This window comes from Numida meleagris, chromosome 1 (assembly GCF_002078875.1).
Source record: "Numida meleagris isolate 19003 breed g44 Domestic line chromosome 1, NumMel1.0, whole genome shotgun sequence".
Classification (NCBI taxonomy): domain Eukaryota; kingdom Metazoa; phylum Chordata; class Aves; order Galliformes; family Numididae; genus Numida; species Numida meleagris.
In genome coordinates, this window is record NC_034409.1 from 87,914,413 (window position 1) to 87,941,918 (window position 27,506).

Below are 27,506 nucleotides of genomic sequence, written 5' to 3' on the forward strand. Positions count from 1 at the left end.
TATCCAGTAGACCTGTGGTAGTTTTTTGGTAATAAGGATTCATAACAGATTGGATCCCACAATGTCACATGTGTTGCGTTACAGGCACTGCACAGTGTTTCACTTCAGCATAAATAAAATCTAACACAGTATGTGGGACTTTGCACCTGGCTCTTTTGTGGGGAGTTTCAAGGCTGACGCATTCCTTCCATTACAGTAAGGAAGACAGGTAGGGGGAAAAATAAAAAGGTGAAAGTGATGACTTCAGCAAGGGGTGGGTACAACTGGTAAGACCTGTGGGTAAATGGTATTTCAGTTTTGCAAGCCTGACAGGATAATTATATCAGGTTTCCTGTGATCTGGTGTGTATATCCTTTTCACCTCTCAATTATATGTGCAACATGGCACAGATGCATGTCCCCAGCCTATGTGCCTTGTGCACATAGACCATTACATAATTGTTACCCATAATATATAAAGAACCCAATTCTTCAGTTATACCAGGCTTTTGACACCATTTCATCAACTCATGTACCATGTGCATGCATTTAATGTGGCTGAATATTCCCTCTGAGATGAATGAGCTACTTCCATGTCTACACACAGAAAGTAAACCTTGCTGGAATTATGGTTCTTAAAGATGAATGATCAATAATTTGATAACACTGGCAAGTGAAGTGACCACTAAGGCAGTGATTAAAAATTCCTTTTCTGTAAACTAAGAATTACAGTTATTGACATGTACTCCAGTCATGCCTTATTCTCTTGACAAATACTTTTTAAATAATCTCCACCCTTTTTAAACATTTATATGTACAGAATTTGTAATTCCAGTTGTTCTAATTGCATATAATCTAGTCAAATTCATTTTTATTAAAGTTCACACCGTGAGACTAATGAACCTAAAGCACTGGGATCATTTTCATTACACGTGGTTTGATCAGTTTACCAAATCTGCATTGTCTCATACCCAGAAGGAAACAAGAAAAACCACTGAGATGCAAAACGCAACTTCTCAGTCATGTCCCCTACAGGAAATAGGTTAAATTAACTGTCTTCTAACAGAAATGGGAATGTAAGCTGTGCTTTCCTTATTGATTCTTAATATGAAACGGTGAGTGATTAATGAAGAATAGTTTTGAAGGATTATGAAACTAGAAGAGGAAAAGTCATCTGATAGTGATGGACATCTAGATGATACAGTTACAGGCAGCTGACATACCTACAAAACTAATGTATCCAAATGTCTAAGGAAACATACAATCATCTTGGCTGACAAATACCAATCTGTTCATATTTTTTTCCCAATGGCCTGTAAGGAGGGTACAGTCTTCTAGAAATCATTAACAAGGTCACTTTTCCCTTGTTCGTCCTCCTTCCAAACGTTCTCTACATGCAAGTAACTGGTCAGCTAGCAATGAGACTGAAGGTACTGTGCAGGTGATACATAGCTAGCAAGGGAAGTGGCTGTATTTCAATCTCTATTAGTCTTCACAACAAAATACACCTATCCTTTGAAGGATTGACACATATTGTACAAGGTGAAGCAAAATAAAACTTCTCTTTTTTCAATACATGGTCCAAGGAAATAGATCTTTCTATGTGATGTTGAACAATCTGTTTGAGATTTGGAGACATGTTTCAATTTTCTCTTCAAAGAAGGCAGCAGAAGACAGACCAGATGGTAAAACTGAAAATCACTATCAAAATGCATTTTAGCCAGCCTTTTCCCCAGCCAGTGAGGTGCCTACTTATCTCACCTTGGTACTACACCTTTCTTTTGAGATGGGAACACAAACAGGGTACACAATGCCAGCATTTCCAAATGAAAGCTCTTCCATGCTAACAAACTAATTTTGCCACATAACCTATGAGAAGGGGTTTCTTCTTATGAATATGGTATTTCTGCACCTGGCAGAACAAAGACCTCTCTTCACTCTGTCCTCTTGGTGCCTCCAATATAATATCAAATTTTCCTGTGGCTTTGAAATTGTGATAAGAGATATTGAAAATAGCTTATCTCCCCAGCTGCCTGAAGGGAGTGGCTTTAATATCACATTTAAAGTTGAGCAAAATACAAAAACTCTTTTTCATCACAATTTTCATTGACTTTTTAATGGTTGTTTTTCAGTCCTTTTTAACCGCTGGTAATTATGCATCATCCAGCACAAACTCATCAATAAAGTATTCCAGATAACTACTCAGTAATGAGAATACATAAATCCCCCACTCGATAGCCTATGCAGTCAGTTCACCACCCCCTCCCCCAATAAAAGCACGCGGTTTGAAATAGTGCAATCTCTATGACAATTCATTTAACGTGGAATTTGTTAATGTTGGATGAGATCCCCAACTGCAGTAAATACTGAAATCAGTGAAGTAACTCCGAATTGCATCAGATGAGAATCAGTCTGCTGCTATTTGTAAACAGGATTTCCTTTCATTGAGCATTGTTATTATGGTTACATCTATAGTGAGCTTAATTAAATATGGTTTTTTTAATTCTTATTATTTAAGAAAAGTTTACTTCACATGAGTTGAAGTTGTTTTGTTGTTGTTGTTTGTTTGTTTTTAATGACAAAATATTACATCTGCTTTCTATTTTCAGGAGATAAAAGTCACAGGTTTTACTTACATATTTTGTGTTACTCCATCTCCTTCTCATATTTGGCTAAGAGAAGATATAAAATCCTGGCTCTGCTATGACAAAGAGATGCTCTCTCTAACCTGTGGTGGTCCTCTGATCCCCAGAGTGGGGACCCAGTCAACTGCATTTTGCTTCTAGCATACATGCCAGATATCCTTCCCTTGGAAACCATGGTGGAGGAGAAGAGGCAGGTTTCCTGCAGAGCAGGGACATGATTTCAGCTCTGAAGCAGGTTTTACAGTTTTATAGTTTAAGCATAGTTTTTCCTCCCTTTTGCCAATGATAGTCCTCAAATCACTTCCCTTTCGCTTTGGGTAGCATGTGGCAATTTGGCAGCAGGCATTTTCAGTCATGGGCTGCTTCATTGCTCACTGTCTGAGCTGCAGGTACAGAAAAAGGCTTAATTTTGTGAAGTCCTTAAATGTATACTAAAACTGTGACACTAAGCTATGTCTTGGGAAGGGGAAAAAAAAAAGTTACCTTTGAGTGATGGCCTCATAATTTCTCATGTCCTGTCATTCAGAAAGACACTGGACAGAAAGGAGCCTGCACTGTGGTCACCTGGCTTTCTGCATTTAGCATTTCCATTTATTGTGCTATTGAAGTGAATGCATGTAATGAGAATCTCTATCGGTTAGTAAAAATAGCAGGGAAGGTTTGATACTTTTGACACATAGTCTGTTTTCAGGTCTCATAGCATATGAGACTAATAACATCCTGCTTTCTTCTTTTAGGCTTTGATGTACAGAGGGTTACCAAATTGCTTTTTGTATGTGGACTTTCAATTAAAATTTCCAATTTCCAGGTCTGCTGCTTTGTCTCTACAAGTTCCAAAGAGAGCCAAAAGCAGGGAGAAATGGCTCCACAGAGTTCAGCCTCTGTACTCATTACGAGCTGGTTAGGAGGCTCCTGCTATTCACCAGCTTAGAAAACAATTTGAAATTCACGTAAGGCTCAGCAAGCACCTAACAAAGACTGTCAGGAAGCTAGGCAGCTAGCCAGATTCATATGCCTCATCTCTCAAAGATTTTTTGCTCTGATGCTCTTCTCTACTATCATACACCATTTTTTTTCCTGATTTTCTTTCTATATTTGAAGTGGAGACGTGCTGGTGTTTAAAATGTCTCCTCTGTATTTTTTAGAATTGAGATTTTATTGCCTTATAATGATAGAAATTATTTAGTAAGGTAGCGCTTAGAAATAGAATAATATACTAGTGTAGAAAACCGAGCCAGATTTTCCATTCAAAGAAGAAAACGTAAGTATTAGTGAAAAATGTGCTTATCCAAATTAGGTTGAAAGTCTGGCATATAATATAAAGACTCAGAGTGCATCATCTTCAGCTTTTGTGAGGTATTCATTATAGTAACAATGTGCAATTAACTTCAGTCTTGTAGCAATTTTAAAAATGCTGTATGATGATGATGATCCATTCAGCATTTCTAACTTCTCAGAAGATTTTTTTTTTTTGCCACTTTACAACCTCTGTTTTCTAATAATTGAGCTCAACAAAGAGATAAGTTAAATCTGATGTAAATTCATAATTTTTGACCATCACAGTTCTGGACGTGTTAGGAGAGATGCTGCTTGCGAGCTCATGAATGTTCATAAAAACTCACTCTGTACTGTTCTAAAAACAATGTTGAGACAGGTTCACGTCAGGCTTTCTAACATCCCTGGATCTATAAGCCCAAATCTTTGCAGTTTCAGCTGAGCCTTTCATTATTCCTGTGGATTATATGTACAAATTTTCAAACTTTGGTACCTAAGTGATTTGATTTTCACTTGCAGGTGGGAAAGGTACCTTTCTGAAGCCAGTGTTTGGTTTTCACATCTCTGAATATGAAACTTTCTTTGACTGCATGTGTTATGGATTTCATTTACTTGTTCTAGTGATGGAATGAAATTTTTAACTTTTAACTCAACCTGAAACTTTAGCTAGGGTCCTAGAGAATAAGAACCCATTCAGTTTTTTTCAGTGCTTGTAATTCATCTAAATCATGATTGTCCATCCTTTTGGCTTGCCTGGGTTGCACTGAGTGAAGGGGAATTGTCTTGGACTGCATATACATGGGTTGCTTTGAAAGTAATGCCTCCTATTTATTTCCACAGAAACTAAAACCGATACAAAGAGCGCAATAACCTTATGCAATAGTGCAAATTCTCAGATACAAAACACTATTTTTCAACATAGTCTCTGCCATTAGCTGTACATTTTCACTAGTGACAAACAGAAGCATGTATGCTGCACTTGTAAAAATCTGCGTGGCCGTCCAGAACATGGCTTGTCTCTCATGTCACTGTCACCACTGCTGAAATGCAGCACTCACCACCTCACTGCTATATCCACTGTTTGGCCAGTTTCTCCCAGAGAAGACTGTGGTAAATGGTGTCAAACACTTCGCTGAAATCCAGATAGACAGCACAACAGAGAATGTTGTGACTTTGAAGTGATCAGTTGTTACTGAACTCCGGCAACCCCGCTCGTATTACCCTTGCACGCAGAGAACCAAAACCCGGTCCTGGCCAGTCACTGCACGCAGTCATCAATATGATGAGCAGCAAAATGGCGTTTATTGGTAAAAGCTACAGAACTATATAGTATTTCTTATCTTTTATTAGACTGTTCCAGAAGCTCATGCGGGCTACTGGCCAATCATATTGAATATCGCGCTCTTTCCACCCACTTCCGAAAACCCATATACGGGGTGGTCATACACTTTTTATCAAAACAAAGAAATACAGCCTCTCCTTCTTACGACACGGGTTCAAGTAAGTAGGTCAACCAATAGCAAGCGAAATGGGGAAGGACCTTCCGCGTTACAACCCGAGCGTTCCGTTATACACCGAATACAACATCAGTAAAGATCACCGAGTCTAACACCTGACTCCAGACAGTACCAATCAAAATTCAAACCACATTCTGGAGACTGTTGTCCAAATGTTTATTGAATTCTGGCAGAAATCTTTTCCTAAAATCCAACTGTTCCCTTGGGTCTTATGGGGGTCATCCCTGCGGGGAAGCAACAGCCATGTAGATGTCTATCCCCCCATCACTTGACCACTATGTACCTCAGTGAATGTGTTTGGCATCTAACATCGGGTAAATAGGAAAGGGAGGTATTTCTGTTTCCTGTGCACTGACTATTTGCAAACAGTGTGCCAAGTAATTGCGCAGACTGTTGAGGAACTAGGGAAAACTAAGCCAGTTGTGTTGATCTTTCTGTTGGTGGGATGCTGTGCTTATGTTACCATGGTACTGGGAGGTCCCAACACATTTCCTTTTCCTGGGCACTTCCAGTGTTTTGCTTTCATGTCTCATATAGATGCAGCAGATAATACTGACTCTCATCTGCCCACTGGACAAATGGGGGCAGGTTTTCTCTCTCAGCTGCTTCAGTGCCTTTTCTCCCTTTGGCTCTTGCAGTTTCTGAGAAGGTCACTGTGCAGACCACATCTTTAGAGGACTGCTTGTCAGTTTTTTGGGTTAGATTAATTGCACATAGAATGGTTTGTGTTGTATGGTTCTAAAATCATCTAATCCCCCTCTGGCACTGACAGGGACACCTTTCACTTGATGAGGTTGCTCCAAAGCCCCACTCAACCTGACTTTGAATGCTTCTAGTGATGGGGTGTCTACAGCTTCTTTGGGCAGCCTGTGCTGCTACCTCACCACCTTCATAATGGATTTCTTCCTTACATCTAATCTAAATATACCCTCTTTCAGTTTAAATCATTCCCCTTTATCTGATCACTGCAGACCCTGAGGAGAAGTCCTTTTCCATCTTTCTTATAAGCCTTCTTTATTTATCAAAAGGCTGTAAAAAAGAATTCCCACAGCCTTTTCCAAGCTAAATTCTCACAGCCTTTCTTCATAGGAGAGGTGTTGCATTGAGCCATGCTCAGTAAAGTTTGAATACTCTAGGGAAGACTGAAGCCCCTAGCCTCTCCGGGCACCACTTCCATGCCTGAGCACCCTCATAGTGACAGACTTTGCCTGTTTCCTAGCTGTGAATTCTCCATGCTGCAGTGTGGGCCTGGTACCTCAAGTGGACTCATATTGCCCCAGTGCAGCAGCTCAAAGGATGCCAGTCCCAGCCCTTCCTTCTTCCTCTTGGTGAAGAAGAGATAACAGGTCTTGGTGAGGGAGGGAGGTGGGGACAAGAAGGATGGGTTTACAGGAGCCTTGGCTGTCGATAGTATTCCCAGGAAATCAGTCTCACATTTGAGCCTCCACGGTGATCCTGGAGTTCAGGCTCCCTGTGTAGGGAGATTCAGCTCTGGCACTGAGGCAGCCATGTGGAGGGAGGTGGATAGAAACCCATGCCCCTGTGATGGTTGGGCTGGAGTGTGGGTCTGGATCTCCTCCCACGCTGCCTGAGAGTGATAGGCTGATGATGTTTCTGCCCTGATGGAGGTGGATCCAATTCCATCAGCTCTTCTGCTGGCTCTGGATCCACCTCCATAGGCCTCTCATTACTCTCAGGTGGGTCTACTTCCATTGTCTTGATAGTATGGAGCCTCTCCATTAGCCACCTCTTCTTGGCAGGAGGGCAGTCCATCCTACCTCCTTGCCAAAAAAGCACTTGGCAATTGAGCTCTAAGTCGCCACTGGCAATTCTTGCTCAGTGACTGAAGTTCTGGACACAGGATCCCCCTATTTATAGGGCTCAGAACCAAAGGCTGTGAGATAACTTATGACACCGGGAGGCCATGGTGATGTCATTAGAACAATGTCTCATGGTGACTAAAACATGGCACTGTTGGGAGATGTCGCCTACAGCCTGAGAGTTGCCCCAGTTTTGAAGGAGGAGGAAGAATGGGGGTGCTGAGGGCCCCTTTCCTGGAGATGGCTCCCCTGTGCTGTTTTGCTTGCTAAAGAGAATGTCTTCTCCTTGGGCATGGGCACCCCCATGGGCTCCAGCTCCCTCTTCCTCCCATGTGTGATGTGCCTTCAATGAGAGGGTGGTGAGTGTGTCTCAAGAGGGCTGGGGGGTCTTCTCTATCACTGCCCAGTTGCCTGCAAGTGAAGCCACCTGGACATGGAGCTGCTAATGTCACTGGGGCAGAACCAGTTGCAAAGCCATATGAAGGCCTGAGCAGCAAATAATCAGTTAGACTGGGTACAGCTGCCAGACTTCTCTAAAGATTCTGTAACTGAAGATACAGGGATTAATTCTTGGTAAAGGAGCCCTGAGAGATCACAGCCAGCTTTTTCTGCTACCCAAAATAATTTTCTCAAACAGGTGGATAATGTGTACATGGCACCTTCAAAGATGCTTTTGGATACATCTGTATCCTGCACAGCTCAAAAATCCTTCAACTCATAGATCGTATAAGAATCACACTCCTGGATGAGTAGATATCTGTGCCTATTCCTCTGCAAGCCACATATTGATATAGGTTGACAACCTACTTTGTTTGTGTATCAATCTAACCTTTTTTTTCCTTTTTTTTTCTTTTTTTTTTTTTTCAGGGTGGATTTTAAAAGGTCTTCTAATGTCATTATTAGTTGAATTTAAAAATAATTTGCCTTGTGTGCAGACTGTATTTTTTAAATCTTTTGGACAATGTCCTTGAAGACCACAGTGATTGTAAATGATGGAGAAATACAGTGAATTCTGGGGCTTGAGCAAGGGAGGAAAGATCATTTTTGTATAACAAGTGAAAATACAAGGGACAGAGATGTATGTAGTTTGCTGCAAAACTAACACCTCCTATTTATTTCCATGGAAACTACAACAGATACAAAGAGTACAATAACAAACTTGATAGAGAAAATTCTCAGCTACAAAACACTATTTTTCAACATAATTATCACTATTAGCTGTGCATTTTCACCAGTGATGAACAAAAACCTGCACACATATTATTACCCAAAAACCGGGGTAAAATATTCCTGAGTGACACCCTGATCATCTGATAGTGATAGGACAAGGGGGAACAGTTTTCAGCTAAGGGAGGAGAGATTAAGGTTAGATGTTTGGAGAACATTTTTTACTCAGAGGGCAGTGAGGCACTGGCACAGGCTGCCCACAGAGGTTGTGGTTGCCCCATCCCTGGAGGTGTTCTAGACCAAATTGGATGGGTCCCTGGGCAGCGTGATCTGGTGTGTGGTAGCCCTGTCCATGGCAGGGGTTGAAACTGGATGGGTGTTAGGGTTGCTTTAAACGCATGCTATTCTATAATATACAGGGAGATGAAGAGGGACTCTACAAATGAGTAAGAGTGATTAAATCTTGGAAACCAAGAGCTGAATACAGATCAAAGGAGAAAAATCAGGGAAAGAGAAGTAGGAGAAAAAAGACATCAACTGTACTCAGGTATACGACAAATCATTGTAGAGATTGTATATATACTCCTAGTGGATACAAGAAGAAATACAGACTTGCTGCAAGAAAACTGAAGACTTGGAGGACTCGATCAGGATGTGCCAGAATTTGCAGCAATGGTGAGCAGCCCTGGAGGAATGGCCTTACCCACAACCCCTCTTTGCTGTTGGAGGTGCAGACCTCAACTGCACCAATCTCTTCCTGGCTCAGTGTCTGCTGGTGGGGTGGCATCAGTCAGTGGAAGTGTACTCTCTGATAGCAAGCTCAGTTATGTCCCAGCTGACTTCTGCTGTTGTTTTTCAGACTTTTCAGGTGCTACAGCAGCTTCTTAAGTTGAATATTTAACCACCTCACTTTTATAGATCCAAACTTACTGATTTCTCACAACTTTCCTTTCTCTCTCACCCTTTCATCACCCAAGGTGCAAAACAGGTAAGACAAAAGTGTGAGAAAAAGTGTCAGTCGGCGTGCATCAGGAGCCCACAGAAATACAGAATGAAAGACTAGAATAAATATGCAAATAAGTATGTTTAACTCCTTGCATGCAAGCCAGAGTGAAAACAGCTTTCTGAACAGAATTTAATATGTGGGAGGACTGTGGCCTATTTTCAGCCCAGTGTTCTGAGTCTATAATTATGCACTGATTCATTTTTTTTAAATCAGGTAAAGAAAGTGTTAGTCCATTCCTCCTTGAGCATGACACTGAAGACCTTTCAGATCTACCCTGTGAGTTCTCTAGCACTCCAAGAAGTGATGTGGAATCTGCTTTCCCATATAATCTCCGATCTTAAATATGACATGTAGTCTCTCCCACCCTCCTTCTTCTTCTTAAGCACAGGATCCAGCATCTCCTCCTGGTCTCATGGCATCCTTGGATCTTCCCATTATGCACCATGACACTGGCAACTGCTCAGAAAATTCTGCTGAAGCTACAGAATTTGGTCTGACTTATAGTGCTCCATCTGGCCTCCTCAAAATTCAAAAAGGAAGATTATTTGTAAGGAATTGATGTGGTTTTTTAATCTTTCTTTCCCCTCCCCTCCCCTGCAATGAGTCCAGGGGGAAAGTGGAAGCCCAGGAAAGAGCTGTGTCTTCTAACTGGGAGGATATCCTTAAGGTAAAGGATCTCCGTTCACGGTTTCACTGAAGTCAGCATTTACATAACTTAGTTCTGTTTTCTGTGATTACAGTACAGCCATTCCTTTCTAATTTCCGAAGCCCTCTACCCACTTGACTCAGGAATATATCTACTGTAACTCTTCAATTTTGTTTTAAGATTAAACAGGAAAGCTGAACTTTTAAAATTCACACAGCGCAATGAATGAGAAAAGTTGCTTGTCATTCTTTTTAACGAAGATTGAGATGGCTATAACATATAATCACTAAATTTAATGAAGTAATTACTTTTCAATTTGATTTCTAATTTTCTACCGAAAAAAATCCCATTGTTACTAATGGGATGGGAATAATTAACAGTACCTACCAATTAAAACTACTCTTCCCATGCTATACTGCATATTATGAGATGTTTTATAAATTTGCTGCTTTTTTTCATAAGGAAATTGATTATGTGTTCAATAAAATTGAACCTATTCATTCCTTTCTTTTGATGTTATCAGCTAGCAGTATCAGTTTATACTATCTTTCCCCTGATCCAGCACCTCAACTCACAGAAAAAAGCTTCCCCCTGACATCTAATCTAAATCACAGAATTGTAGGGGCTGGAAGGGACCACTAGAGATCATCGAGTCCAACACCCCTGCAAAGCAAGCTCCCTAGACCAGGTTGCACAGGTAGGCATCCAGGCGGGTCTTGAACATCTCCAGAGAAGGAGACTCCACAACCTCTCTAGGCAGCCTGTTCCAGTGCTCCGTCACCCTCCCTGTGAAGAAGTTCTTACGCACATTTGTGTAGAATTTCCTATGCTTCAGTTTGTGGCCATTTCTCCTTGTCCTATTGCCACGTACCGCTGAACAGAGTCTGGCCTCGTCCCTTTGCCTCTTGCACCTTAGATATTTATAGACTTTGATCAGATCCCCTCTGAGTCTTCTTTTCTCAAGGCTGAACAGACCCAGGTTGCTCAGCCTTTCCACATAAGAGAGGTGCTCCAGGCCCTTTATCATCCTTGTGGCTCTCTGCTGGATTCTTTCCAGGATGTTGTGGGAGACGATGTCAAATGCCTTGCTGAAATCAAGGTAGACTACCTCCACTGCTCTCTCTCCATCCACCCAGCCAGTGATGTCATCACAGAAGGCTACCGGGTTGGTCAAGCATGACCTCCCCCTGGTGAACCCATGCTGACTACTACTGATAACCTTCTTCTCTCCCAGTTTCCTGGAGATGGCATCCAGAACAAGCTGTTCCATCACCTTTCCAGAGACGGAGGTGAGGCTGACTGGCCTGTAGTTTCTCGGATCCTCCTCCTTGCCTTTTGTGAAGACTGGTGTGACATTGGCTATCCTCCAGTCTTCAGGAACCTCTCCCATTCTCCAAGACCTCTCAAAGATGATATAGAGCAGTTCAGCAGTCAACTCTGCCAGCTCCCTCAGCACACGTGGATGCATCCCATTGGAGCCCATGGATTTATGTACACTGGTATTGCCTAGATGTTCTCAGACCATCTCCTCCCTTACTAAAGGGGAGCCTTCCATTCCCCAGACTCACTTGCTTACCTCCAGGGTCCAAGATTCCTGAAGATGCTACAGACAACATAGGCCTCCCCTCTTAGGATCCAAATTATGGGCACCAGTAATTGGGTAAGACCCCAAATTGGCAATGAAAATAACCTTCTGCTCCCTGCCTCTGAGAATCTAGAACCCGGTACCCATAGAATAGAATGGCCTTGGAAGGTGCAAGTAGAACTGAAGTGGTGTGGCCTACTTGCACCTTGGGGGAGATTATTGGAGGTTGGGGGATCGGTAGTCCCCCTGGTAATAGGCACATGGCCTGCAGACATCATGGTCAACACTCTGATTCTCATCACTGAGGGGACCCTAATCATGTCCCTGTGGCAAATCAGGACGCCTCCCTTTGGTACCCGATATCGTTATGCAGCCTCAGATATCTGGCCAAAGGGTATGGTACAAACGGCCGGGACATGCCCCAGTGCAAGCCGAAGTGTTGACTCAGGACAGGAACATTGCTGGCCTGTATCTTGCCATGAAGGAGGACCTGCCCCTTCTGGTACCTCTGATACATTTATGCTACCCCCAGTGAGTCTCTTTGAGTCCACAGATCACCGGGAGGAGCAACAAGACATCAAGACGCTCCAGTGTCACTATAAGATCAGCGTGACACCCAGTGGTGAACTATATGGGACTGATGGAATGTGAGCTGAACCTTCCCTGGTCCAAGCAACTATGTGCCTCCAGGAGAACCATCAAGTACTGGCCCACAAAGAAACATGAACCTCAACCCAGAGCCAATCATCAATCGTCTTATATTTTGTCAGGCTAGACTGCAATGGGCAAATTGTACAAAGCATCACGGTATACTGTATCACTGTAATGGAAAGAGCTTACCTTCAACCTGCTCAATCATTGGTTCACACTGTGAAGGGGTGGAGTGTAGTGGAAATGCTATGTCATGGCCTGAAACAGTGATTGAGCACCTGGTGGGAAGGCAGGGCCAAACCAAGGGAGCTCAGGTGCAAGCAATGCACCTGAGTGACTGGATCCTGGATCCACCCCTTCCCAGACCTTATTTGAGGGCTGGTAGTGGAGGTGAGAGTGTCTTGGTGGAGATCCCTGCCTACCTGTGGTCTTCTGAAGTTAAGCAGCTCTCTTTCTTGATTTCTGTATCCACGGCTGCTGCATTTGGGCTCGTCCTCATTTGCTGCAGCTGAAGACTTTGCCACCCTGATATTATTGTGATACTTTCCATCATGTTATAGCATTACAACCAGTAATCACTTCAGCGATATATTGCTAAAACTGTCTTTAGGTTGCTGTGTAAATGAAGGACCATCATATTGAGGATTTTTGTTGGAAAGTTGTCACATATCTCAAAATGTGATCTGACTTTTGCTCTTAGCTTGTATCTAAAAGTTTCTCTTTGGAGGAGTGGTAACATCTCCATTTAAATCCACTGATAGAATTAGGAAGGTGAACAAATTCACTGGCAGGCAATCATCTGCAGTTGTAAGTTAAAAAAAAGCTGTAAGACTATAATTTTGGCTGAATGTAAAAAAACACTTTCCTATCATATTTGCATTTAAATATAAATAATACAATACATCAATTTTGTTGTGAGTCATTTTCAAAGTAGAAAAGTATAGACAAATTCCAGCAGACCAGCCTTATTTAAAAAGTATAATTAGAACTTTAAAAAAGCTTTAAAAGTTAACACTATAATGCATTCTACAGTTTTAGTTGCCAAAGACACTGCAGACATAAGAAAATGCAGAAATTAGAAAAAAAATAGAGATTTATACAGCTAAAAGGTTTCCCTGTTTTCATTGGTATGGTGAAAAGAAAAGAATATGGCAAGGAAAATGTTTAACATGTAATCCCATTCCTATCTTTATTAGCAGTGGACTTCTTGTTGATGTTATTCCTCAGACTGCTAGCAGTCACCGTTTTTGTGCCTTCCTCTGGCAAGTCTCATACTCCTGACTGTTCTTCTGATCCAATCTGTGCATATCATCAACCATGACATTTTTTCCCATTCCTGTTCTGGTATCTCATACCACAGGAATGTTGTTTAGTAACAATGATGGACATTTATTTATCTGATTATGTTGCTGTGGAATAATGTTTATTCTTCACTGAAAGTAAATTTCCTTGACTTACAATTTAAAGACCAGAAGCATAGTGTTGAGCTTTTTTTCCTGAGACAGAATCTTATGCCAATTGCAAGATGGATGCAATGCAGGATACAGCCATTACTGTCTCTTCAAGAGACACCAAGATTTGTTTTGGCGGCTTTCCTTTCCTTGTAGTATTACATATTTGTGATACCTCTTCAGCATCTCTCTTCTGTCTGGGCAAAGACCTACTTTTCCCACTCATCTAGTGTTCGGTCATTTGCACCAGAGCATCCTTTCATGCTGTCTGAGTAACATCTTTGAGCCTTCCTGTCAAACTGTGACATCAAGCAGACATAGGCTCTCCAGAAGGCATAGTCCTCTTCCCAAGGGAAGATGTCTTCCGTACTCATGTTGGAATCTTTCCAGTGCTGAAAACAACATGTTAATATCACAGTTCCAGCTTTTATTTGAAACATAAGTTTTCTTTTAATCTTTATTGTCAAAATTTAGCTTGAAACTCAGTGAAATCCTGAAGACTAAGATATTAGAAAATAACCCCATATACTTACCTTCTTATAATGTCAAGTAATTTTAAGAATAAGAACTTTATATGTAAACACTTGAGTTTGGCAATACTGCAAAATATGTGGTCTTCCACACAAATTTGTTAGAAAACAAACTCACACAGAGGCAGAATCACCATTCGTTTTTTTTTTTTTTTTCCTGATGAAAAGAGTTACTAGGCCACTTTCCTTTACTAGCTTCAGAAGTTAGCATATCATATAATAACAAATCAATGAACAAAACACATCCCAATTAATCACTTCAGGGTTACTTGATTGAATACACGATCAGTTTCTTGAATAAATCGATGCCAGGTTAGGAAGTTAAGCTTTTGGGGGATCATGGGATAGAATTCATGGAAAAGGAAAGGCAGTGGAAGGAACAACTGCATTGCTGTTTTTTAGCAAATGGAACACTTGACATTACAAGCACTTGCTACCTCTTGACTTTAACACTACTAGTTTAGGAAGAAACACTTGGTTTGCAATTATTAATATTATTGTCAGTTATATTTTCTCCACAATATCTCATTAACATTAATTTATGCAACTGAAAAGAGGAAATCTTTCCTAAGCTGAGAGAAAACCAAGTTCTGCTGCAGCCTTGATAGCTTTATGTGTGCAACTGGATCACATAGGGTCACAGTGAAATCCTACCAGCACAGCCTCAGGTGTGTAGGCTGGTGGGATTGTGGCCCTGGCTCTTTGGCTAGCCAGCACTCTGATCTCATTCTGATTTCTTTGTTAAGTGTGCTAACCTGAACAAAGGACTCAGCCCTATGATCATCCCTAGGGCCAATCCTGGTGTGGGGAAGCTCAGTCACCTTAGGGCATTAATTTATGGGTAAGCTTGGGCCTGTATTAAAGAAGGGAGCCTCACTGCTGAACTCCTGCTCAGCTTTTATCTTGTGCTCTAAGGTAGGCTACTGTGCACCAGCACAGAGACTAACTCTAGCTTGTGAGGAAAAAAGGCTTTTTTTTTTTATTACGGTTAAGCCTTAGAAATTAACATCAAGAAGGAAAAGTAACATATAATAAAGGCATATTTGCCCTCCTTTCAGCTTCACAGCAGCATTTGAGACAAAGAAAAGTGACTTTAAAGCATGTAACTTCATTTAAAGATGTTATTATGCAAGTAACCTTTCTGAAATCAGCTAGTACTTGCACGACGTTAAAATCAGGCAGTATGGCTTTGGCTGCTCCCTAGGTGACTCCAAAGGGATGCTGATGTGCGCAAAGCTGTCCAGCACCACATTTCCAGCACTGACAGAAATCCAGTCTTCTAGTAGTGATACACAAGAAACAGACTGCGCTGGATTATTTGTTCCTGTGCGCAGTGAGTTTCTCTGCATGCTGCCATCTGGCTTATAAAGTCAGAAATAGGATTTGGGGAGTATGATTCATGTCATCTTGAAGTAGATGTCTGAGGCAGATCAGATGACTGTCTTTTTACCACTGACTATTTCTTTGCAAATGGAGATTAGCACAGAGAATTTAGAAGTTGATATATGCTTTAAGGACAAATATTCTAACCCTATCCTTGGTCAGGTGAATCCTAGTAAGAAAAAATAAGCAACTGTAAATGGCACTGAATTGATAAGTGAATATTTGTCTTGCACATAAAGGATCCCAATGAGATGTTCCTTTGTGGCTGAGAAGGACAATGGCATCCTGGGATGCACTGAAAAGTGTGTGGCCAGCAGACTGAGGGAGGTTCTCCTCCCCCTCTACTCCACCCTGGTGAGGCCACATCTGGAATACTGTGTCCAGTTCTGAGCTTCCCAGTTCAAGAAAGACAGGGAACTGCTGACCAGAGTCCTGTGGAGGGCCACAAAGATGACTGGGCACCTCGAGCATCTTCCTTATGAGAAAAGGCTGAGAGACCTAGGACTGTTCAGCCTGGAGAAGAGAAGGCTGACAGGGGATCTTGTCAACGCTTATAAATATCTAATGTGCAGGATTCAAGCAGATGGGGCTGAGCTCTTTTCACTGTAGTGCAGTGACAGAACAAAGGGCAATGGGCACAAACTGGAATATAGAAAGTTCCATCTGAATCTAATGAAAGAGGGTGACGGAGCCCTGGAACAGGCTGCCCAGAGAGGTTGTGGAGTCTCCTCTAGAGATGTTCAAGACCTTCCTGGGTGCTTTCCTGTGTAACCTGCTGTAGGGAACTGCTTTAGCAGAGGGTTGGACTCAGTGATCTCCAGAGGTCACATCCAACACATATGATTCTGTGATTCCATGAGAAAAGAAGTGCATCTCAGGTATTTCTCTAGAGGACTCTAGCATGCAAACATTGAATGTGCTGGGAACAAGTCTCACCTACTCTGTGAGATCTCTGCTCTTTTTCACTTTCTATGTCACTAACCTCATTCATCTGATGTGAGGTCAGTGAAACCATTTTGCTAGTTCAAGAGAAAGGAGATAGCAGAGGCTTACGGTTAGATTTACCCTGTCTGTAGACTTTCCAGGGCATGGAAACGTTGTGACGTATATTACTGGTATTACAGATTAAAGTGGTTGTGAGGGAGCTATAGTCTTGTTCTTCTGTACAAAAGTGTGTCTGCAGAGCCCTGCAAGAAAGCATAAAAGCTTTGACAATGATCAGTCTCTCAGGTAAGAAGATAAAGATTCAGTCTTTTTTCCTTCCTAATTGCACTTAGCATCTGTACTTATTTATTCAAGAATGGCTTTATGGGAACTTGTTCCAGCCCCTTTGATAAACAAATGGGGTTCTGTTTCCCTTTTTAGAAATTAATTATGCATTTTAGGATGCCAGGAAAATGCATCTTAAAGAAAACAATTTAAAAGACCAAATAGAGTGCCACAGAAAGGGCATCCTTAAAAACTCTAGTGTCTGTTTTGCTGATCATAAAATCTGTGAAAAATGATGACTGACCAAACCATTTTGCATTTCTGCCTTCCCTTGCTTTAGGTTCTGGGTTACAGGCCCTTCTCTGGGGTACCTCATGTTCGAGGCTCAAGAAGGGACAGCTCCGTGCAGCTTCCTGCCATTGTAAGGGAGTCCCTGTGCTATTTCTTCAGCATCCAGGTGCTGAGAACCACAGAGGAGCTGTAGCCAAAGCTCAATCCCAGGCATCCGTAGCAATTTTCAGCTTTCTCAGTCTTTTGAGCATTTCTCGAGTGAGGAAAGAAGAAGGAAGAGAAAGACAAATGGCTGAAAAGAACTTAGTAAGTGGTACTCATAAACTAGGGTACATCTTCAGGCGCTCTCTGAAGTCCATGCAAATATTAAGAACTTGGTGTTAATTAACCTACTCTCCATTCATCTCCACAGCTTCTGCACTCTTAGAGGCCAAGCTGGAAGTCAAGTAGCTAAATGGTCCTAAGGGAAAGTGCCCATGGAAATTAGACCTTCAATGAAGTAGAGGGCGAGACGAGAAGTGCATGGTTTTCACATGAAAATGCTATAATAGCTACTCAAACCATGTGAAGTGTTTTGAAATTGGGTTTCAAAGTTCAGAGTGGATTAAAAAATAGGTGAAATCAAGATCAGAATTCAAATTTGGAATTCATATCTCAAAAAAAAAATAAGACCTTAAAGTTAGATCTGAATTATATATATGAATTTGTGTGTTTCTGTGTGTGTGGGCGTATATCCATAGAAACAGCTGGAAAACTGTGAGGATGGCCAACAGGCAGCAGAGCAAATGCTGGAACTGTAGGAGACAGCACCTGCCACTAAAGCAGTCCCACAACTGCATCCACAGAGCAGAACCCCAGACTGGCTTCCAGCTCCCTGCAACAAGGCTGTGGAGATGCAGGCTGATTGTCCCAGGTCTCTGCTGGCTTGCCGTTGCTCAAGCATTTCCATTAGTGTTTTTCTTGCTAAAAAACGTGCAGTTTTCAAACTCAGCCGAGAAGATATCCGAGGTGAAGTCAGATCTGTGGTGAGTGTATATTACAGCTACTGACTTTACACGGTGACAGGGAATTTTGCAACCTCGAAGATAAAAATTTTGGTTCTTAAGTAAGTAGTTTTAAAAAATGTCATGTAGAAAATGTGCGTGCATAGTGGGTGATGTCTGCAGTTCTTAGGGAGCAGACTGAATTACAATAATTCAGCTCTTTCAGGCATCTTTGTTCTTGCAGTGCGAAGAACATTTCTGCAGCTGCAAGACATTGGTTAGAAAGATGTCCCTGTGTTTTGCTAAGAGGAGAAAACGTGGGCTAAGATCCACTGAATTAGTCAGTCCTCCCCAGTTACACACTGAGCAGAGAAAGCTGCTTCTAAGAGAAGCTTAAAATAAGAGCTCTTCAATGATTAATTATTAAAGTGCAGATTGTTAGGCTGGAATTCTAATAACTGTAATTTGAAGCCATCTGTCTGACACAGCTAACCCTATCATTAAATTCTTTCTAAAAATTGTTCTTCAAAAACCAGAAAGTGCTGAGTAGATGGGATGGAAGGAAAGGAATGCATAATGAAGCCTTCCCTCACATCCAGCTTTTGTTACCTGCAAGCTGTGCTCAAGCAAACCAAGCCCAGTGGTGGAGCCAAAGTGCCCTGTGGCCGGTGCTTGGTGCTTTGCTGCTGAGGCTGCTGGCTGCAGCACAGCCACGGGCTGGGCAGCAGGCAGAAAGGAAACCAGCAGGAATCAGACAATCATGTTAAGAGATTAAGCAAGCAGAACATACCTTGTAATTAAGGTGTAATAAAGGATGCAGAGCTCTTAGTATCTCCCGTGGTAGGAAATACTGCTACCTAATAATATGTTACAGTAGGGATTGTGCTAACTGTTGTTATAAGGGGTGAAAAGAGTGACTTATTTTCATACATCTAGAAGGTGACATTTGACATCTTTCATTAACATTGAGAGATTACTGCAGTAATGTTTTAGAATGAAAATGATGATTAGGCCAAGGAACAGTATGAGTAAAAATGTAGGAATGTATAGACATGCACATGCGAGCATACACACCCTTCCATACATACCATGTATACAAATAGCTTTGTACAATGTTTTTAATGTATTTCTCTTCATTTTATCTCTTGTCAGTCTTGTGGAAATGTGTTCTTTTTTCCTCTAAGCTAATCACACAGCTCATGTACTCATACTATACATCCTACAGCAATAAAACACATATCTGCTGTGGTTTTTAGAAGTACTTTACCTACATTTAGGAAATTCTTAGACATGTAAGTAGGAGAACAGGTATAATTCTGCCTACAAATGCATACGCATCATGCATCTGGGACCATAATGCTAAAGATAATTTGATGGCTAAAAATCATTTTACTGTTGTATTTGTTTATTGTATATATCAGAAGTCAAGGTGGTCAGAAGTGATAAACCAAACTCAGAACAAGAAAAGTTCCCGTGATAAAATTTATAACAAGTGTAGACGGCCATTTCCAAGCATTGCTTGGAGAAATACTAAATCCTTCAGCAATCCACTCATACTTATTGGCAGGAGTAGGTCTCTTGCAAAGACTGTGAGGTAAGCAGGTCTGCCAACAAGCATAGAAAGGAACCACAGAAGTGTCACTTTATCAACTGCCCCACTTACAGAAAGTTTAAGACATCAGCAAGGCTACTTATCTCTTTAAAAACAATCTTTGAATGTAAGAAAACTTTTTCATTTCAGAAGGGAAAAGCTGGTGACATGAATATATGCTATCTATTATGTGGAATATGTATTAGGTAATGAGTTCATGAGACAACAGTGACTGTTTTCAAACAGCAGAACTGCACATTGTTACATATTTTGGTTTTATTTCTGGAATATAAGTATAGATTACCTCTGAATGCAACTTCTGGAATGCTGGACACAATAACCTTGTGTTCATGAAAAGAAAGAAATACCTTTGAAACTCCTCAAGGTGAGACCCTGAACCATCTCTATCTTGGGACATATTCAAGTCAGATTTTTCGAATGCGGGAGTGTTGGAAGCCCATCAGCAGTAGCCTTCTAAATTATCTGTCCAGTGAGAGTTATAAAACCTGAGGGCAATTTGGACTGGATTTAGGGATGACTGAGAAATCAAACAAAAAATTTAGCAATTCAGATGCAAGATGAATTATATTTCTGCCCCTACTGAAGAGAAGAACAAAATAAGAAAAACTTACTCTCATGCCTGAACCCTGGCAATTGTGTAAACTGAAGAATTAAAGCATTTTCTTTTCTCTGTAGGTTATTTCTCTCCATCAGAAGGAACTCCCTAAATCTTTTAAACCAGAACTAAAACATACATTGTAAGCACCTCCCAGTGAGTTGAAAAGCATTGATTTCAGGGTCATTGGCTGTTATTTTGCCTCAAGAGCTTTCATTCTGGTATATTACATCCAAAGCAATGTGAATGGGAGTCCAGACTAGGCTAACGGCCTTTGCAGATTTTTTTTTGTGTCCAATAATAATTATTTTCACCTTATTTATGCTATTGAGTCTAATTCTAAAGACTGTGTAATGACTGCTATTAATGTTTGTAATTATGAAAGATATGCAGTGGTATTTTCTGATTTGTTTATATTTCTAGGAAGATGCTCTTTTCACACTGCTAATTTGAAAGTCACACCTATTAGGATGGTGTTCTACACTAAAAACAGTACTTGAAGCCATGGTCAGATTAATAATACATATATGATCATTAGCTACTTTCTGATTGTGATTCCATGCTGGAACAGGATTTTCATTCTGAATAGATAACATCATTCAAATCCCACAGTGGCACTGAGGTTTTCAGTTTCTTTCCTGTTTCAGATGTAATGTTTTACTATGGGAAACAGTAGAAAGAACAAGAACTTATGCACCCAGCCTTCCTCCCAGCTGCATTCCAGGGCTGTAACAGGCAGCAGTCATGGTCAGTGGAGACCATGCTGGGGAAAAAACAGCCATAACACAGTCATAAATTGAGGAAAACAAAACAGCTAAAAAAATAAGAGCAGGGTAAAATTAGAAGCTGGACATAGCTGGATGGATCTGTGCCAGATGGGGATTTGCACTACAGACTTGTATAGTGTTTTGAGACCAGCCAAAGCTGCATCAGCCTGCTAGAGCAAAGCCTGTACCATCAAGAGGGTAGAAACGTTGCTACTCCGGCATATCACTGGGAAAGGATTAAAAACACTCCCCACCATACTGCTGGCAGCAAGGGCCATGGCTCAGCTTTCTGGCCATGCTTGTCAGTCTTAATTGGAAAACTCCCTTGGGTTTCAAGTGTGCAAAACTGTTTCTCTCTGTGAGTCTGGGTCAAAAATGTTTCATGTGTCTTTTCTTCCCTATTAAAAAACAAAACAAAACAAAACAAAACAAAACTGAGCTGAGCTGGAGGTGCTACTGAGTCTTATTTTCCACTGCACTCTACACAGTATATGCCAATTTTTGTTTTTTGACTTGTTGCATAAGCATTTTCCATGCCATCCTCCTGCTGTCTCTTGGAGTCTTTCCCTTCTTTCTTTTTAAAGCTTTCCTATGAAGAGATTGCCTGAGTGGCTCTGAAATATTTCAGCCAGCTGACAATTTGGCCTGCTATGAACGCAGGCTTCTCACCAGCTCGGAGCACGACTGGAAATCTAATTCTGCTTTTCTTTGCTTTGCATTGCTGATGCCAAATGAAGCCAGAGAAGGGGCTCTAGATTTTCCTGGTGGTCCATATGTAGCAGACTACACAAAAGATACAGGGAGCTCATGGGGCAGTGTGCGACATCCTTTCATGGCAGAGGAATATGACAAATTGCTTTGCCTTGCTGATTTCCAGTAGACTCACACATAAGTATTGAATCCACAAGGGCAAAAGGGAGATGTTAGAGAAAGTAAGAATCAATATCTGAAACACTGAAAATAGAGTGGCAAGGAGTTATTTTTAGCTCTTTGGTTTTGTTTCTGTTTTTCTTTTTTATTAGAGGAAATGAATAGGGAATTAGATCTGGCACTGCTAGGTCGACTGAACATTGCTGTTTTGCTGTAATTTTTGAATTTTGTTTGAGAACTCCCCAGAAAATCACAATTAGTGTTATCCAATACTTCCTCTGAACTGAAAAATTTGGTTGTTTCATTTTGTTTTCTTGTTTTCGTCAGGGATTTGATTAGGGTGCTCTTCTAACACTTACTGTTTTCTCCTTTTCAGAAAGTCTCCCATGTGATGCTTCAGAGGTCTAGTGCTCATTCCTATCAAAGCCATTTTGGCACTTTCACACCCCTTTTATAATGAACATGATTCAAAACCTCATTGCTTTTCTCACTGGTAGTTAACTGTGGGCGAGGTTTCAAGGATGACATGGGCAGCTTCCAATTTATGGAGTCCTTTTACAGGGTTCTTCATCAACTCCATTAATATTTTTGTAAACTCAAATTGCTTTCAGTGTCATTATCACAAAATATCATTTTGCCTCATTGCATGTATTGTAACTCCAAAAGGTAGTTTGATAAGGTTAGACCCTTATATCTGCTTAATGATGTGTACACGATTTCAGCATTTGCTTAGATGTGTATTGTAATAAGAAGGGCAGAAAATGTTTGCAGGATTAGCCCTGAAAGCATATGAAAGGTGTATGTAAATGTTGTGTATGCATATACATGTAAACACAAATAATTATGTATTTAATTCACATACAAATTACATGTAAATGTTATTTAGATTTTATGTATTCTTGATTTTTCTGGGATGAGAAAATTCTCTGATAATTTACATTTAGCATAACGCTGATATTGCTATGAAGCTTTCAGTATTTAACATAAGCATGACCTTTATGTTCCTTCTGTGCAGAGGGTTGACTTAGACCAAATTTTATTTCTTCCTTAATTTCTAAGCCAAAACTTGTGGTAACAAACCTCTCAGCAATAATAGCAAAGTTTTGGGAGTCATGGTAACTGGAGAGAGAAAAAAACCCCAAAACATTTCTAGTAGAAAAAGGATTTTTTTTAAGATCAGATTATTGACATAGTTGAAAAAGGATATGGGGGGTCATCATCATGTCTTTGAAACTTTGCCCTTATGGCTGCTATTGAGACTCTTAATATGAATATAGGACAGAGTTAATTATTAGTGCTGGTAAAAATATTTGTATCCAGAATAACCATCAACAATTTAAATAATTTTATTTATCTTTGTTCATGTTATTTTGACACTTTAAGGTTGGAGGACGCTGTCTCTGCTTTTCCATTTCCAAAATTTCCTTTCTACATCACCCAAGCAATGTGAAATAACTCATTTCCACATTAAGAACAAAAAGTAACCACATTGATTTGAGGTATGCGTAAAAGTTGAATTATTCAGGTGTAGTGTAATGCCATCAAATTATAAAGAGGCAAAAACCATTTGTATTTCTGGAGTGTCAAGGGGATCCCAAGAGTTAACTGTATTGAAGACTGAAATGAGCCTAAATGGAAATAAGTGGCTAAAGCACCCCATTGCTACTGGCCCGGAGGCTCCGTGCATCCTTTGTATGGATTATCTCAGCAATGGAAGTGGAAGGCTACTGTATGGAGTTGTATATGATGAGCTGCAGTAGCTACTGAAGAGTAAATTGAGACAATTTGCAGAAGTGAAGGCCATCCAGCTGGCTTTAGACATTGCTGAATGGAAAAAGTGTCCAGTGTTCTACCTCTACACTGACTCTTGAATGGTGGCAAATGTCTTATTGGGGTGATTACAGCAATGGAAGGAGAACAACTGGCAGTACAAAGGAAAACCAATCTGGGTGACTGCATTGTGGAAAGATATTGCTGCCTGGGTAGAGAATGTGATTGTGAAGGTACATCATGTAGATGCTCACATGCCTAAGAGTTCTGTGACTGAAGAACATCAAAACAATCAGCAGGTGAAATAGGCTTCAAATCCATATCTCTGCAGTTTAGAGATAAGGATCGTAGAATCATAGAAACATAGAATGGCTTGGGTTGGAAGGGACCCAAAGCATCATCAAGTTCCAGTTCCCCTGCCACAGGCAGTACCACCAACCTCCAGATCTGCTACCAGACCAGGTTGCCCAGGGCTCCATGCAACCTGATCTGTGGATGGGGCATCCACAGCCTCTCTGGGCAGCCTGTGCCATCACCTCACCACTCTATCTGTGAAGAACTTTCCCCTGACATCTAATCTAAACCTTCCCTCCTTGAGCTTAAAATCATTCCCCCCTTTTCCCCTTGTCCTATCACTATCTACCCAAATAAAAGGTTGATTCCCTTCCTGTTTATAATCCCCTTTTAAATACCTGAAGGCTGCAGTGAGGTGATCCAGCAGCCTTCTCTCCTCCAGGCTAAACAAGCCCAGCTCCCTCAGCTTGTCCTTGTAGGGGAGGTGCACCAGCCCCCTGATAATTTTCGTGGCCCTCCTCTGGACCCTATCCAACAGCTCCACGTCCTTTCTGTATTGGGGGGCCCAGACCTGGACACGGTACTCCAGATGGGGCCTCATGAGGGCAGAGTAGAGAGGGACAATTGCCTCCCTCTCCCTGCTGGCCACCCCTCTTCTGATGGAGTCCAGGATACCATTGGCCTTCTGAGTTGCCAGAGCACACTGCTGGCTCATGTTAGGTTTTTCATCCGCCCGGACTCCCAGGTCCTTCTCCACACAGCTATTCTCAAGGAGTTCTTCTCCCAGTCTGTGTACATATCCGGGTTACTCTGACCCAAGTGCAAAACCTTGCACTTTGCTATATTGAACCTCATGAGGTTCACATGTGTCAACGGTTTACGGGCGTTCGGCCCGGTTCCGTGACAAAGGGGATGGGGGACCCACGGGCCCACGCCCCGGGAAAAGGGAAAAGGGAAAAAGGGTAAGGAGATGGCCCTGAGAGCAAAGAACAGCAGCAACAATCTGAGGAGAAACAAACTAATTTACTAAATAAGATATCGGAATGCAAAACAACACACTATAATACAATATAATTACAATTTAAGCTGATAAATCCAATACAGAGAGAGAGAATGTCCCAAAATCAAGGTAGGCCTTACTCTACTACCGACAATAAGACGGCTGGAGAGTGAGGTGCTGCCAAGACGAGAGACGGCGGAAAAAGGGACGAGGTCTCGTGATCTGTAAGTTTTTATACTGCGAGCTTTTATCTTTTCCCTCTGGCTGGAAAGTGGTAACAGAGGAGCAAAGTGCCGTGGGGAATGTAGTAGTCCTTCTCTTCTGAGAACCAGGTACATTCACTACATGATGTTATGATGTGGAGTACCAATAACCGAAAAATCATGAAACCATGACAACATGGGACCACCTTTTGAGTTTGTTGAGGTCCCTCTGGATGGCTTCTCTTCCTTCTAACGTTTCAACTGCACCCCTCAGCTTGACGTCATCAGCAAACTTGCTGAGGGTGCACTCGAGACTGTCATCGATGTCATTGATGAAGATGTTGAAGAGTACAACTTGGTGAAGAGAAGTACTTGGTGATCTACCAGTTGAGCTGGTCCTGGCCAATCAAATCTCCTGCATACCATAGAAGGGTATAAAGTCCCGGTGGTGCATGTAAGGAACATGGTAGGCAAGGCAGTCTGAGTTATTCCTGCCTCAGGCAAAGGCAAACCTACTCATGGGATTGCTTTTGCTCAAGGACTTAGGTGCACATGGTGGGTAACATGGAAGGATGGGGATGTCTGGTGTGTACCTCAAGGTGATCTGATACTGGGTGAGAACAACCAATAATTTAAATTGCATGATGTTAAATTATTACATAATACTGCATGTCATATCTATTTTGGTCATTATAGGTCTTGTTAATAGTAGTACAGTAAGAACTACCCAGGTTAAAGAATAACAAACTCCGGTGGAACCAGAATTAGCTTCTGCATGCAATAATCCTACACTGTGAGTCATTCCTCCTACACAGAAGGGCAGATAAAGGTAAAGCCCAAAGTTATGAACTAAATGAATACCATGGACAATTTACATGAAAGGGTCCACAGACTATGGGAATATGTATGTATACATATATATCAAAAAGCAAGATAGGTGATAGTAATTAGGGCAGTTAGGATGTGTAGAAATTGTGGTGCCTGAGCATGATGGAAGTGGCGTGGAATAAAGGGTGGATATTGTCTTAGTTTCAGCTGGGACAAATTTGTTTTCTTTGGAGTATCTGGTATGATTATATGTTTTGGTTCTAGGAGAAAAACAGTGTTGACAACACACTGATGTTTATAGCTCCTGCTAAACAGTTGTGCAGAGTCAAGGTCATTCTCAGTGAAGGGCCCGAGGAGCTGGGAGGGAACAGAATTAATACAGCTGACTTAAAGTGGCCAAAGGGATATTCCATGTCATGTGACAACATGCAGAAGGAGTTTTGAAGGGAGTCGGAGTTCATCTCTTGCTTTTGCACTGTTCAGAGAGCTATCTGGGCACTGGTTGGGGGATGCTGAGCAATTGCTTGTGCATCACTTGTTGTATGCATTTATATATGTGTGTTTGTAATAATTATCCTTTTCCTTTTCTCTATCTTAGTAAATAGTTTTATCTCAAACCATGAATTCTACTTTTTTTTTTTTTTCCAATTCTCTCCTCCATTCCACTGGGAAGGGAGGAAGTGAGTGAACAACTATGTGGTGTTCAGATGCCTACTGGGTAACACCACATCAGGCTTTGGTAGAAAACATCTTAAGACATCCACCTTAGTCACTGTTGAAATACCTTTCAAATGCAGTTTCCCACACTACATGCTACATCATTAGCAAAGAGGGTGAAAATGCAGAACATCTGAGTAGCTAACAAGTCCAATCTCATACAGGTCTTCACATGTATCTGTTGAGCCAACTTGCTGAAGTTATTGTACCTATTTTACTTATGGTTAATGACGTTAATTTGGGGATTTTTATTTCTAGTGGTTTTGCTGGAATTGTCATAGACAATTGGTTATTTGGAATTTTCAAAGTTCATTTTTCTGTTCAAACCTTGACAATGACCTATAGCACTCTTCTGTTCTTTTCCAGTAGCCATATCTGTGATGTCTCATTCGTAAACCAAAACACCACTTTAACTATATGAGTATCTAATATTGTCAGGCTTTGCTCTGCACAGTTACAGGCAAGCTGTGATAAGTTTTAAGCACTTGAGCTGTGATTTGAATTGCTGTTCTTTAACTGTGGTACTTGCATCCATTGGAAGGGTGAACAATGAACATACGAAATATTGTTTTCAGTCCTGCTTCAGATCTTTTGCAGCATAGGAGACGCACTCGTTGTAACAGATTCTACACACATGAAACATGAAGTGATGCTTGAGCTACAAGGCATGTAAGTTTACTTTTATGCTGCTCCCAAATATATACCCCTGAAGC

General features: G+C 41.2%; 1 long non-coding RNA gene across 2 annotated transcripts; it reads left to right on the forward strand.

Annotated features, from left to right (window-relative positions):
* Positions 5,319 to 10,708, forward strand: LOC110401026. Of its 2 annotated transcripts, none has more exons than XR_002440204.1 (3): positions 5,319 to 7,594; positions 8,822 to 9,077; positions 9,622 to 10,708. It is a non-coding gene; the product is annotated as an uncharacterized LOC110401026 (long non-coding RNA). The 2 variants fall into 2 exon arrangements; XR_002440203.1 differs by lacking the exon at positions 5,319 to 7,594 and having other exon boundaries at positions 8,436 to 9,077; positions 9,622 to 9,684; positions 9,792 to 10,708.